Source organism: Vulpes vulpes, chromosome 8 (assembly GCF_048418805.1).
Source record: "Vulpes vulpes isolate BD-2025 chromosome 8, VulVul3, whole genome shotgun sequence".
Classification (NCBI taxonomy): Eukaryota; Metazoa; Chordata; class Mammalia; order Carnivora; family Canidae; genus Vulpes; species Vulpes vulpes.
The window spans coordinates 29,787,224-29,800,372 of record NC_132787.1 but is presented as its reverse complement, the minus strand read 5'-3'; the positions used below and the strand labels follow the sequence as shown (position 1 = coordinate 29,800,372).

Here is a 13,149-nt window from a genome sequence, read left to right as displayed (position 1 = left end):
CACATCCTGTATTTTCAGGTCTAAATTTAACTAATTGACATTTAAATGGATTGGGGCTATTAGTACAGAAAGTGAATGATTTTATATCTCCCAACTCTTCAACATTCTTCCTTCCTTTTTTTTTTTATAATTTTTTTTTAATTTTTATTTACTTATGATAGTCACAGAGAGAGAGAGAGAGAGGCAGAGACACAGGCAGAGGGAGAAGCAGGCTCCATGCACGGGGAGCCCGATGTGGGATTCGATCCCGGATCTCCAGGATCGCGCCCTGGGCCAAAGGCAGGCGCCAAACCGCTGCGCCACCCAGGGATCCCTCTTCCTTCCTTTTTTAAAAAAAGATTTTATTTATTTGTTTTAGAGAGAGAGAATACAGGAAGAAGAGGGAGCGGGAGAAAGATCTGAGGCAGACACCACACTGCACATGGAGCCGGACTCAGGGCTCCATCTCATGACCCTCAGATCATGACCCTGAGATCATGACCTGAGCCGAAACTGAGAGTCGGATGTTTAACCAACTAGGTCTCCCAGGCGCTCCAAACTTTCTTCCTTTCAGCCTGTCTCTAAAATTCTCTGGTTTGCATGTTGTTTCTCAGTGAATGCATTACTAATAGGTCTCATTTTTCTTATTTTTTTGAAGTATTGAAGTTTCTCTGGAGGTAAAAATAAAAATTTATTTTATTGGAAATACCTGTGCCTATTTAAAGACTTAATTGCCTGTATATTCAAGAACAGTTAATTTGTGTAATAAGCTGATTGGTACAGTCATTACATTAAAAAAGGCACACCCCATTTGTGTTTTCTGCACATTATTTATTGGTAAGTAGTCACATGATCGTACTTAACCTAGCAGTATGTGGGGTTTTTTTTGTGCCCTGGATAAAGAAGAAATGGATTTATGAATGGTTCCAGGGTTTTGTACTACTATCCCTCTCACAGAACCCTGAAGTTTTTAAATGGCTGACTAGGTTCAGCATCATGATGCTGATGAAAAGTGAAGGATTCTACTGTATGGAATTGGACTTTGACAGAACAGTTTTACATAAAGAGAAAGTCGTTATTGAAACTTGGCCATGACAAAGAAGCTAGTACAGCTTACTTTTGTCATCTAGTCTTAAATTCATCAACCTTGATTTAAGAAAGCTTTTAAAATCACACTGAAGAAGAAAAGATTTCTATTTTGAGGTCATTAGACATGAGCCACTCAAACGAGTGACAAATGAGTCCTCTAAACCGGCTACAGGAGAGGATATCCTTTATATCAGCATGGAACAGAATGAGCTGCTCCCAAAAACTACAAGAATCCCAATTAGACATATTTTTCCTTTGGATGGAAACGGGTGACAAAGATAAAGGAGTTCAGTAATTAACTCTTTATTTTTCTCTGTCTTAACACACCCACTCATTTGTGTCAGGCACGAAAAAGCATGCCCACTCTGAAATCTTGAATATTGAACACTTTGATGTTTCTTCCCTTTTTTCGAAAGATGTAACATTTCCCACAATTTTGTAGCACTGAGAACTATCACGTCCTTTCCCCCGATAATCCCAGTTCCATGCAACTTGTAAAAGGCAGTCTGACCCTGAGACTTCATAGTGGGTGGCAGATGGCTTTTGTGAATGCCTGTTTCTGCTATTAAAATAAAATGACAGGAAACACCACCGAGAGGGTTCTTTTATTTGAAAAAAAATTGGGGTTGTCATATGATGTGAAATACAAATCTAAGGGCTTTGGCAGTCACTAACCTCATGTAGCCTGATTATCACTGGAAAGTAAATGTAACATCCACCTTCAAGCCTCCGTGAAAGATGCATTGTGTGAAAGGCAAGACAGTGCTTTCTGGCCCTACTACTTACATGTGTAGCAATTTATTATATGAAAATGCAGAGTACAACTCAGACAACTTGTGAGTGCTTATTGAAGTTGCCAGGCAAAAATATTTTCCTCCATGCTACATTAGCATTTTCTGGGTTAGACCAGCTGATCTTTTTGAATTGGGCTGCATGAACCATCATATCCAATATGTAAATTTATATGTATATTTAAATATTTTTCCTTTCAAATTGGAATCCGAATTCATATTATATCCAATATATTCAGAAAAAAAAAAAAAGTCAGGTTGCAGTCTTTTGTTCCCTCCAGACATCTACGAATTCTAAGAGCCTACGAGCTTAGTGTGGAGAGGATCACGGATGTTTTCAATAGTCAAGAGTGTCACTTATTCTACTTTTTAAAAGTTCTTAGTTCTCATTACCAATTTTATATACGATAATCATTCACCTTGAACATTTGATAATATGTTTAAAATACTATTCTCTACTTAATTGTTTTCAACAAGCACTTTTATTGAACATCCACCAGGCAAAAAAGTACCATTTCGAGTGCTCTGGAACCTCCTGCTTTCGTTTATTAATAATTCCCCAAAGAATGTCTGCTTCAGACATTAGTTTCTGAAATAGAATTGAATCTTAATTAGTTCAAGAGAAACTCTACTTAAGTAGTCTTAGAGAAAATGCGCTCATTTCCCCCTCTAATATATCCTCCTGTTGTTTGACTGTGATGAGAATGGTCTTTTAAAAGAGGCCTCAGGTGTGAAACCAACTGTTCAGGCTCATTGTCAGCTGCTGGTTCCTAGAGTATTAATTCAAAATTAGCGAAAATATAAGACTATGTCTACATTGGCCAACTCTATTGCAAAATTGAGCAATTTTCAGTGGAGGGTGCGGCATCCTCTACAATGCCCTTGAGGAAGATTCTGAAGCTCATTCTATTTCCATCTGCTTCCATCATTAGAGAACGCAGTTGATTGATTCAACCACACTAACAAGAAGAACGGTTGCTGTTTAACTAAAAGGTGAGTAGAGGCATAACATCTACATCAAAATTTAGAAAAATAGCATACTCTTTGCTCATTTATATCCAGAGATGTATATATATGATTTTATATATATGTATATATATGTATAATTTTTTAAGATGGAAATTAAAGTTCTTATGGCTTGAAACAGCCCCCTTTGTATTGGGCCCTTGTTATCGGGTGAAAAGGGCAAAACAAGAGTGGGCGTCCTGGAGCTGGCCGCTGCCTCTCCTCCTGTCTTCCATCAGGAAATGAACACTGAATTCTAATATCATACCTCTTCCACACCACTCGTTTAGTATCCTTGATATATTATGAGCAGCATTATTATTCATATATTTTTTAAGATTTTATTTATTTATTTATTCATGGGAGACACAGAGAGAGAGGCAAGAGACACAGGCAGAGAGAGAAGCAGGCTCCCTGCAGGGAGCCTGATGTGGGACTTGATCCTAGGAACCCGGGGATCACGACCTGAGTCAAAGACAGATGCTTAACCACTGAGCCACCCAGGTGTCCCTATTCATATTATTATTGATGGAGTTCAGGTTATACAGCTTATTTCCCTCAAAATATCAGAACTTCACTTTGCGTAAAAATTAGTATATCTTTAAAATCCCTTGTGGGCCCTAGTCGACTGTTATATACAAAGTAGGCACTCCACCCAGGAAATAAATATTGGAAGATAAATTAATCAAATCCATTATTTTATAAATTATTAAATGCTTAAGGTATACAGATTGTTAATTTCTCCCTCCCCACCATCACGCCAGTATCTACTCACCATTCTTTCTCATAGGGACAGAATCCTTATCCACCCCCCTCCCAGTTTTAGCAAGGCACATGGCTAGCTAGGGACTACATTTCTCCATCTGGCTAGCAGGTAGGTAATGTGTTCAAGGTTTAGCTCATTTTTTTCTTTTTCTTTTTAAAAGATTTTATTTATTTATTTGAGAGAGTGTGTGAGAGAGTACAAGCATGGAGAGCAGCAGAGAGAGAGGGAGAAGTAGGGAGCAGGTTGCCCCCTAGCTTATTTCTTTAACAATGAAACTTTTTTGTCTTCTAGTTTCATCTTTTCAGGGGTGATGGTGAGTTATCTTCCCTCAAGTGAGATGCACAAGCCTTTAGGGGCTGGGAGAAACTAAGGCAGAAGGTATCTAGATGGACAAAAGCTATTTATGGGTTAGGAACCTCTCCCCTATCTCTGCACTGTTAAGTGTGAGAGAAATAGAGTTCTGTTGTATTTGAGTGATTGTATTTGGAGTATCTTTGCCACTGCAGGTTTGCCAGCTGTCTATCTTATATAAATGAGTAGTGTTCTTTTCCATAAGTTACCATAAGCCATTTTAGAATTTCATGGATCCATCTATTGTCCTCTAGTAGGGCCATGATAATCTGATGAAGCAGCAAGGCCTAACTTGCAAGAGCATATGTGTCCTATCTGTTGAAGACTGGTGAACACACTGTTAAGGATGCCAGCTCACAAGTAAGATATGGCAAAATTTGGTAAGACTGACATCTTCCTTGTAAGAGGTGCTGCATACTGGAGAAGTCAGCACCATACAGATTACCAGACTAAGCTGCCCTTGGTTGGTTATGCAATCTGCAACTGCCTCAAATATATTCAACAGGAATTTATTTTAGGCTTTATCAAGAGCCAAAAGCAAAGCTGAAACCTAGCCTTGGATAATTAAACTATTTTTTTTTCTAAAAGCTTTGTTCACACACACAAATTATAAACAAATGGAGGAAAAAGATTGTTTTCTATTTCTGCTTACACAGAAATCATAATTTTGTATATAGGAAAAGAGTAAACTTATCTTTGGGACTCAATTCAAATTTGTTGAATTGATTGTTCAGAATATAGATGTTCAAGAATATTACAGATATTCTAGTTTCTATGACTAATAATTAGAACAGATTTCATCATAATTTACTAATCTAAATACTTATTTTTTTCATTGTTTCCCCCTCCCCCCTCCCCGCCTTTTGTCAAATCCAAAATTGGCCATTGTCCTATACTGTTTGTAGTACAAAAAGAAATGGTTGGGGGAGTTTTCTAAATGCAAAAATCCAGTGACTACTAGAGTTATTTGGGCTGATAGCTGTCCTTCATTTGGAATTTACAGAAATATCTACTAAAAATTTTATTTTGCATTTTAGATCAAGAAAGCAGGGTTTATTTCTGATTAGGATTCATGTATTTATAGAAAAGGAAAGAAAATCTCAGTATAACAGGTCAAGTCTGCTTTTTGAGCAATAAATGTGGATGTCGTAATAATATTTTTTTCCATAATACTAAGCTTTCAAGAGAAGAACTTTCTCATTGTGAAGTTTTGTCTGGGTAAACTGGAGTTGCTCATGTAGTAATTGTGGTTGTGTTAGGAGGGCTCTCTGTCACTTATGTTAATCCTCATCATAATAAAACAGTCTTGGACAGGTAACTTTTGTGACTATGACTGATATGGATAATGATTAAGAATGTCTAAATGCCTCATTTATTGCTCAATTTTAAAGAGCTAATTGAATCATTGTATATGAAAATATAGTCCTTTGAAGATTTTTGGCAATCACTTCCAGAAAAAAAAAAACTGGTTACATTTTTAAAAATTATCTGAAAAATAATATCAAAATTCAATAATGGATTGAAAAAATAATCAATTACTTAAGAATTAACTATTTTTTTCCAAATACTAAGATCCTGAATTTTTGAGATCATTTAAAATAAAATCTCTACCAACCTTCCTTTATTTGGGAGCATTTTAAAACTAAAAACAATTAAGTTTTGAGATCCATTTAATTTTTACTTCTTTTAAGTACCAGCATAAACATCTGCCATCTGGCATAGAAATTAACTCATATGGTGGGAGGAGAGATGAGATTTATTTAAAAGTTCTTTGTCTTTGATACTTTTCCCTGCTGCATTTTCCACTGGTGTAATTTGAACCTGACTGTATTTAAATAACCATTTATCGCCATAATGGAAGAGCAGACTTAAAAATACATAACTGCTGTCATTCCAGGAGACCGTATTAAGGAAACATAGAATTTGCCATTCTAGATCAGACCATTTGTCTGTCTTGTCTAACACTTGCCTCTGGCAGTGGCCAATATTGAAGACAATGGAGAACGGCAGAAATATGCAACATGAGCACAAACCATTTTTTAGGGGAATAATTATTTTCTCAGCTGGTAATCTTAGACTATGGGATATTAGAATTGAATCACCCCCACCTGTTTATATTATTAATATTTTTATCAATCAATAAGGTAACCAGTTCTGTTAAAATTGTTGTACTGAATTATACTTAATAATCTATGGTATTTCTGTATATGAAATAATCTTATGGAATTAACACTTGGTATTTTAATGCTATGAGTTTTAAGCTTGACAAAAATATGAGGGTGTTTAGCTGTATAGCAAAAAAAAAAAAAAAACTTTTAATTTTGGCTAATAGCTCAAAGTCTACATAAAAATGTATTTACTACAAAAGTTCAGCCTTCAGGTCCAGACGACAATCTAGCACTATCAAACTTTATAGTAAAATTACTATCGATAGTGGCAAAATAATCCTATTCTGAGTGATTAATGAATTGACCAGAATATAGGCCTACATATTTTTGTCTTCCTTGACAATTCATTAATGTTTTTGAAAAAAATATTGTGGAGACAATTTCATCTCTTGATCCATCTCTGAAATTATAGATGGATGCAATGAACAGAACACTCAGCAAGTGTTAGAGCTCAAACACACACATGCACAATCTCTCCAATCCTCCAATCGTATCAAACGTCCTGGTGTTTCCCAGCCCATTATTTGCCTTCACCTTATCCTCTGCTAATCCCTTCCTTACCTGTCCCCAAGTGAATATAAATGACTTTCCTCTGAGATTATATGAATTATGCACATCCTTCTATAAAACTGCTATTATCCCTCAAGGAATTATAAGTGCATAAAATGTGTGTACTCTGTCAGTCAACTTCTCACCTAGCCAATAAAAGACACTTATAAAACAGCTTTTTTTCTTATCTTCTTTACAACCAGAAAAAAAAAATTGAGGATCAAATTGAATATTTATCAATTAGCAGTACTGACCAAACTACAAGAACCACTAATGATGTGACCACCTGTTTTGAACAAGACCCTCTTAATGTTCAGAAATCAAGAGTTTTAAATAGTTTGGGTGAAAACCTACACACCTGGTTACTCAGCTGAAAAATGGTGAGGGTTAAGGTTAAGGGTTAAGGTAGTATCACACATCCTTTCCGCCCTCCAGAGGGCTGACATGCCAGCTACTGATTTAATAAACTCTTTCTGAAATGACTAGTGCCTTTGGAGATATTTTTTTCAATATTTCAATATTTTTTCAACATTTTTTTATCTTTATTGGATGATAATAGAGTCATACATGACCATGGATGATGACTTAGAGATATCCCAGTGCCGATGCTTAGGTATCAAATGAGTTTTAAAAGTGCTCTTTAACTACGTAAGCAGTTGAAAATGGTTTATTTCCATTGGCTTTGTACTTAAGTGGCAGCGAAAGAAGAGGCCAAATATAAATAAACAAATAAGCTCCAAAACAAAACAAAAAACAAAAAACACCCAAACACCTTTTCCCTTCTTAAAATAAGAAATGGAATGTTTACTTTGAGCCTAGTTCTAAGGACATCTGGAAATCCTCAAATTAGTTCCTTAGCTCTTTGCATTTTGTAGGTTAGCCTTTCCATGGAGGCAAAAAGAATTTCCTTAGAGCAAATACTTCTTCCAGTGAAATCAATCCCTGCCTTTTACATGGAGCCTATCTAGTCAGAAATATACCTGACCAAGACTGCATCCATAATTCTACTGGATAAATTTTAAATCTGTTGGCCAGAACCTTGACTCTGGTATAAGGTTTATAGAGCCCTCTGAGCCAGTGATTCTGGCTTAGGGGGCAACTTTGTCCCCATGTTGCTCCTCCCCCAGAACATTTGTCAATGTCTGGAGACATTATTATTGTCCTCACTCTGGGGTTGGCCCTGGCATAAAATGCATAGAGGCCTGAATGCTACTAAACCTCCTACAATGTACAGGGCTTTCCACCCACAGTAAAGAATTGTCTGGTGCAAAGGGATGTTACTAGTGCCAAGGCTAAGAAGCCCTGTTCTCTCTCTCTCTCTCTCTCTCTCTCTCTCTTTAAAGATTTTATTTATGTATTCATGAGAGACACAGAGAGAGGCAAAGACATAGGCAGAGGGAGAGGCAGGCTCCCTGTGGGGGAGCCTGATGCAGGACTCGATCCCAGGACCCTGGGATCAGAACCTGAGCCAAAGGCAGATGCTCAATCACTGAGCCACCAGGTGCCCCAAGAAGCCCTGTTCTAAATGAGAGGCTTTAGGAACACAACCAGAGGAAGTAAAAATGTCTGCCCACATGCTCTGGAATGAGAATTGTAGGCACTATACGTGACTTAAGTTAAACATAACCATATCCCGTTGTAAAAGCAACACACTGTACTTCTGATTACTCATTTTTAGAACTCTTCTCTAAGGAGCTGGAAAGAGCCTTTCTATGTATTTCTGGTCAGTTCCTCAGGTTTCTGGTGTTGGTGACATGACTGTCCCCCACACAGTTCTTCACTATGTTGTCTGTGTTTTGATTGGTCATGTCCTTGTTTCGCGGTCCACATTGCTATTTGCAAATAAGGCTAGTCACTGGGCACGCAATAGCCTCAAATTCATTTTAAGGAGCAGCCTTTGTCATCTTATTCCTATAAGAGCTTTGCCTGCTCAGCAACTCTGTGTCTAAACTATGCATTCTGTGCCACACTGGGACAGAGCGAGAGATTTGTTCTGCAACCTTCCACAGAACAGATCACTTCCTGAACAAGTTCCACTTGGAAAGACATCCTTTGTTGACTGTAAATATAAACACTATGACATTCCTTGCACAACATCAGTAAAAATCCACTTATCTTCCCCACCCCACTTGCTGCAGCTACTCAATTCTTTTTTTTCGATTTAACCATTTCATGCCCAATAGCAAAAAGGTAAAATGTCATTAAAGTGACAGAACATGCAAAAGTGTCTTTGCAGCTCCAGATGAAGACTTGTAGGGAAAATTTCTAATTTTAAATTTTCTGAGAGGAGAAGGTGCATTATCAGCTGTCACCTATCCTATTAATTCTGCACCAATAGAAGTAGATGTATAAAGAAGTTTGAACCTGGTGGAATTCATTCGAACGTGCCACAGCTCTTGGATATCAACACCAAGACAAACTTTCAAAATTACTCCAAAACTGAATATACCTCTTCGATATATTCCCAAATGATCAAGCTTAAATATGGGTATTGCCTTAGCTGACTGGTCTGATTTTCCATTGTCATTGCTTTTGTCTTCACTAAGCATGCAAATCATATAACCCTGTCTCGCCTTTCTCTCACTGTCCTTACTCCACTGCCACCTTTATTGCTTGACCACTCCTGAAGAAATGATAAATGGTTATCTTCAGATCATTTTTGAATGAGAGTAATAATAATAATAATAATGCTACTAAAATACACATTCAGAGAAGACGTGTTTGCTTCAGAAGCCTGTGTATTTGTGCATGGTGTGAAAGGTGTCCTAAGGAGGTATTAATCTTATTTTCTCCTTTCATTTTACATGAAAGCTGTCATTATTGGGATAAGAATAAAATGAACATAAGTATGATAAATGATAAGCGCACATGGAAGTCAATATACCGCTCTGAGAGAGCATTGCTAATCAACCAGTGCAGTAGGCTAATGCACCATGTGAGCAAGCACCTCAGAGAGATTCTAAATTTGTAACTCAGGGAAGCTTGGCATTTAACTTGAGCTGCTTTTGGCTTAAGGTGAAACAAAGGGTACAATCATGTTCCATTTGTGGATCGCAGTAGCAAATCATGTTTCAGAAGGTGCCTTTGCAAGACAGTGTAAAACACAAAACCAATTCTATGTCCCTAACAAGACCTGGTATATACATGAGTTGTTTAATGAATGTTAAATAATGTTAATAAAAATGGGTGAGAGAGTACCATACCTATTTTTTTTTGTTTTAATGAACAGTGGAAAGGAAGAGCGAGAGAATCAATTAGTTCTCAGTTTGAAAGCCTTGCCATATAAATTAAAGCTGCTGAACATGATTTTTAAAATGCAAGTGCTGGAGTCTCTATGCTATTGGGGATCTGCCACCCTTTAATGCATATTTTTAATACATATTCTTAATTATTAATAGATAAATAAATCCCAGTGCTTTTGATGATCTCCAGATCTCTTACAAGCTCTGTTTTTAACAGCAATACCATTTCTATTTTTCTTTCTACATTGAACCAAGAAGCTGGAAAAGTAGGAAGTTTATGGTTCTGTTATCCCAATTAAAAGGCATTTCTTGTTCCCCTGTGGCAAGAGTGGAATAGATAGCAATTGAGCTAAATACAAACATGGGTCGCCAGATTGGGCCTATGTTGGTGAAGAGCACTATTGGCAATAGCAATGCTATTGCTAATTCTTGAGATGAATAGTAATTCTTACTGATATTAGTCACCTTGGCTCTTACTTCTGGAGTTTCAGAAGTGCCTCTGCTGCACGCCCTTTCCAGGTAGCTGATGAATTAATTAGGATTTACTGAGCATCTACTATGTGTCTGATTCTCTAAGTACCTAGAGAGCTACAGGTAAAATGATGGAGTAAAGCAGAAATCCCATGGCCACCTAGAAAATACTGTCTTCTGTCTGGCAGTTCAGGGAAGAGCTGGAGACGTGAAAAGTGAACATGACCATAACTGGAAAGAGGAGTTCGACTGCTCAGTTGCCCCCCCGCCCCCCCGCCCCCCCCCCCCCCCACATACACACACACCCTATCCATGCTCCAAATCCAGTGAGGACCTCATAATATATGAGCAACTGGTGAAGAATAACCAAAGAGTGGAAAGGGGAATAATCATAGTGATTACAGCTAGGGACTAAGAACGGTGTGGTGGAATGAGCACAAATAAAAAGACTCCTCACATTTTTAAAAGTCATAACCTGGTTGACAGATCTCAAGACATGGCAGCATGGATAAGGGAGCCAGTTGTGGTTGTGAAGTCATTGCCAGCTTTACTTGTCATCAACTAAATCAGTATTGTGCTCTGTATTTAAATACATTAATATGTTTCATAAGTTATTAATGTAATAGTTAATATAAGATATGCAAGTTAATTAATATAAGTTATGAGCACAAGTTAATACATAGTTATACATCTCTCTGTATATGAAATCTTTCAGCATGGCCACATACAAGAATTTTCTCTCAGCAAGCATTTATTCTCACTGTCTACTCCATCAGCCTGTCTGTAGGCACTAAATAAACAAAGATGACTAAGACATGGTTCCTGCCCTCAAAGAGGACAAACTAATTGGGTACTTTCTTTGGAAATGTGCTGATATGGTCACTACACCAGAGTCTTGGTCACAATCAGTTAAGCATATGAGTTAAATAGAGTCATTTTGTTGATTGAACCAACTAAATTTGAGTCTCCTTAGTCCAAGGGTTAATTTTTAGATGAGGTGGGACCTGAAGGAAGGATTGAAATGCATGAAAGGGATAAGGAGCACTCCACATAGAGGGAAATATGGAAGTGGGAAAGAATCTAGTTTTCAGAAGACAGCGTGGTACCTGCCTGACCTGACAAGGAGTTAAGGTCAGTCACTGAAATTAGGTGGGAGATAATGGGATTTTTGCATTGCTCCCAGAGTAAGTGAAGTCTTTGGAAAGAGATTTGGTCAGGAAGTCAGGAGATCTAAGTTGAGCTTTGTAATCTTGAGCCAATAAGTCCCAATCTATAGAGTTTTAATTTTCCTATTTATAGAATGACAGTGAAAATACATATTTATCTATCACGTATTGGACATCTTCACAGAAGGGTTTCACGACTGAATAAGAACATAAAGCAAATTGCTTTGAGCTCTTGGAAGAAAGGTATTATTCAAATCTAAGGAATTATTTTAAGATCTTATACTCCCTTACTTTTATATGCGGTTTTGCAAAAAGAGAAAGATTAGTTTGAAGTTCATCCTGCTGTTTTGGTAAAATTGGTAAAAATGTCTTTCTGATTTTTTTCTGAGCGTGAGATAAAATGTATTGTCCTCAGCAAAGTAGATTATCAGTCATTTTCTTTGAACACCTATAGCTCAAAAGTAGCATCTGTTTTATTCATTCATATCCTAAAAAGTGACAAGTAAATTTATCAAATTTCATTCAAAAATAAGTTAAATGCCTGAAAGTTTTTAGTTCTGCGTTTTTTTTCCCTATATACTAATACAAATTGAATCTTCCCTTACTTAAATTTTAGCAGTTTCAAAAAGGTTAATACAAACAAGTTCTTTCAAACATATATTTTAGGGTGCTTTTTCTCAGAAACTTATAAACCTTTCTACAAAACTGCATTTGGACAATCATAATTAGAGAATAGATAGAAACTTCTTCATTCTCGCCTACACCTAAGTAATATTCAGCTATTAGCTAAAGTCCTACTGCCTCTTAAAATCTAAGAAAGATTAACTTGAACCCTTGCTTTATGTCTAGTAGAAAGTCCAGTGTAAGAAGACACATCCTCTCTCAGACTTCTGCTTCTTCTAAAGTAGGTCAGCTCACAGGTCATTTTGCTACTCTGTTTCATTATATTGTCCTCGAGATGGAACTCATTTTTAATTTTTTTTTATTTTTAAAAAAGATTTTATTTACTCATTTGACAGAGAGAGAGCACAAGCAGGACGAGGGGCAGAGGGCAGAGGGAGAAGCAGGGAGCTCAATGTGGAGCTCAATCCCAGGCTGCTGAGATACGACTGCAGCTGAAGGCAGACACTGAACCAACTGAGTCACCCAGGAGCCCCTGTGTGACTTTCAGGAGATAACAGCAGGTGGCACCAAGCAGGTAGATGGCTTCTGGAATGAGAAACCCTAAAATTTAAAGGAGTCCATTATGTAGGACTCATACCTACTTACCTATTTTTCTTTTCTTTCTTTCTCTTTCTTTCTTTCTTTCTTTCTTTCTTTCTTTCTTTCTTTCTTCTTTCTTTCTTTCTTTCTTTCTTTCTTTCTTTCTTTCTTTTCTTTCTTTCTTTCTTTCTTCTTTTTTCTTTCAAGTAGTCTCCACACTTGCATGGAACCCAACATGGGGCTTGAACTCATGTCACTGAGATCAAGACCTGAGCTGAGATCAAGAGTTAGACACCTAACCAACTAAGCCACCCAGGCACCCTGCTGACTTGCTTTTAATAGATAAACTTCTCATGAGACCTTTTAGGG

The 13,149-nt window shown here is 37.2% G+C and overlaps 1 long non-coding RNA gene across 1 annotated transcript in view; it reads right to left on the bottom strand.

Annotated features, from left to right (window-relative positions):
• The window catches only part of LOC140599905 (uncharacterized), a 72,690-nt gene extending 59,763 nt beyond the window's left edge, over positions 1 to 12,927 (bottom strand). Inside the window, exon 1 of the long non-coding RNA XR_012002948.1 lies at positions 12,847 to 12,927. This is a non-coding gene — a long non-coding RNA (uncharacterized lncRNA). The remainder of the gene's footprint in view (positions 1 to 12,846) is intronic.
• Positions 12,928 to 13,149: the final 222 nt, after the last annotated feature.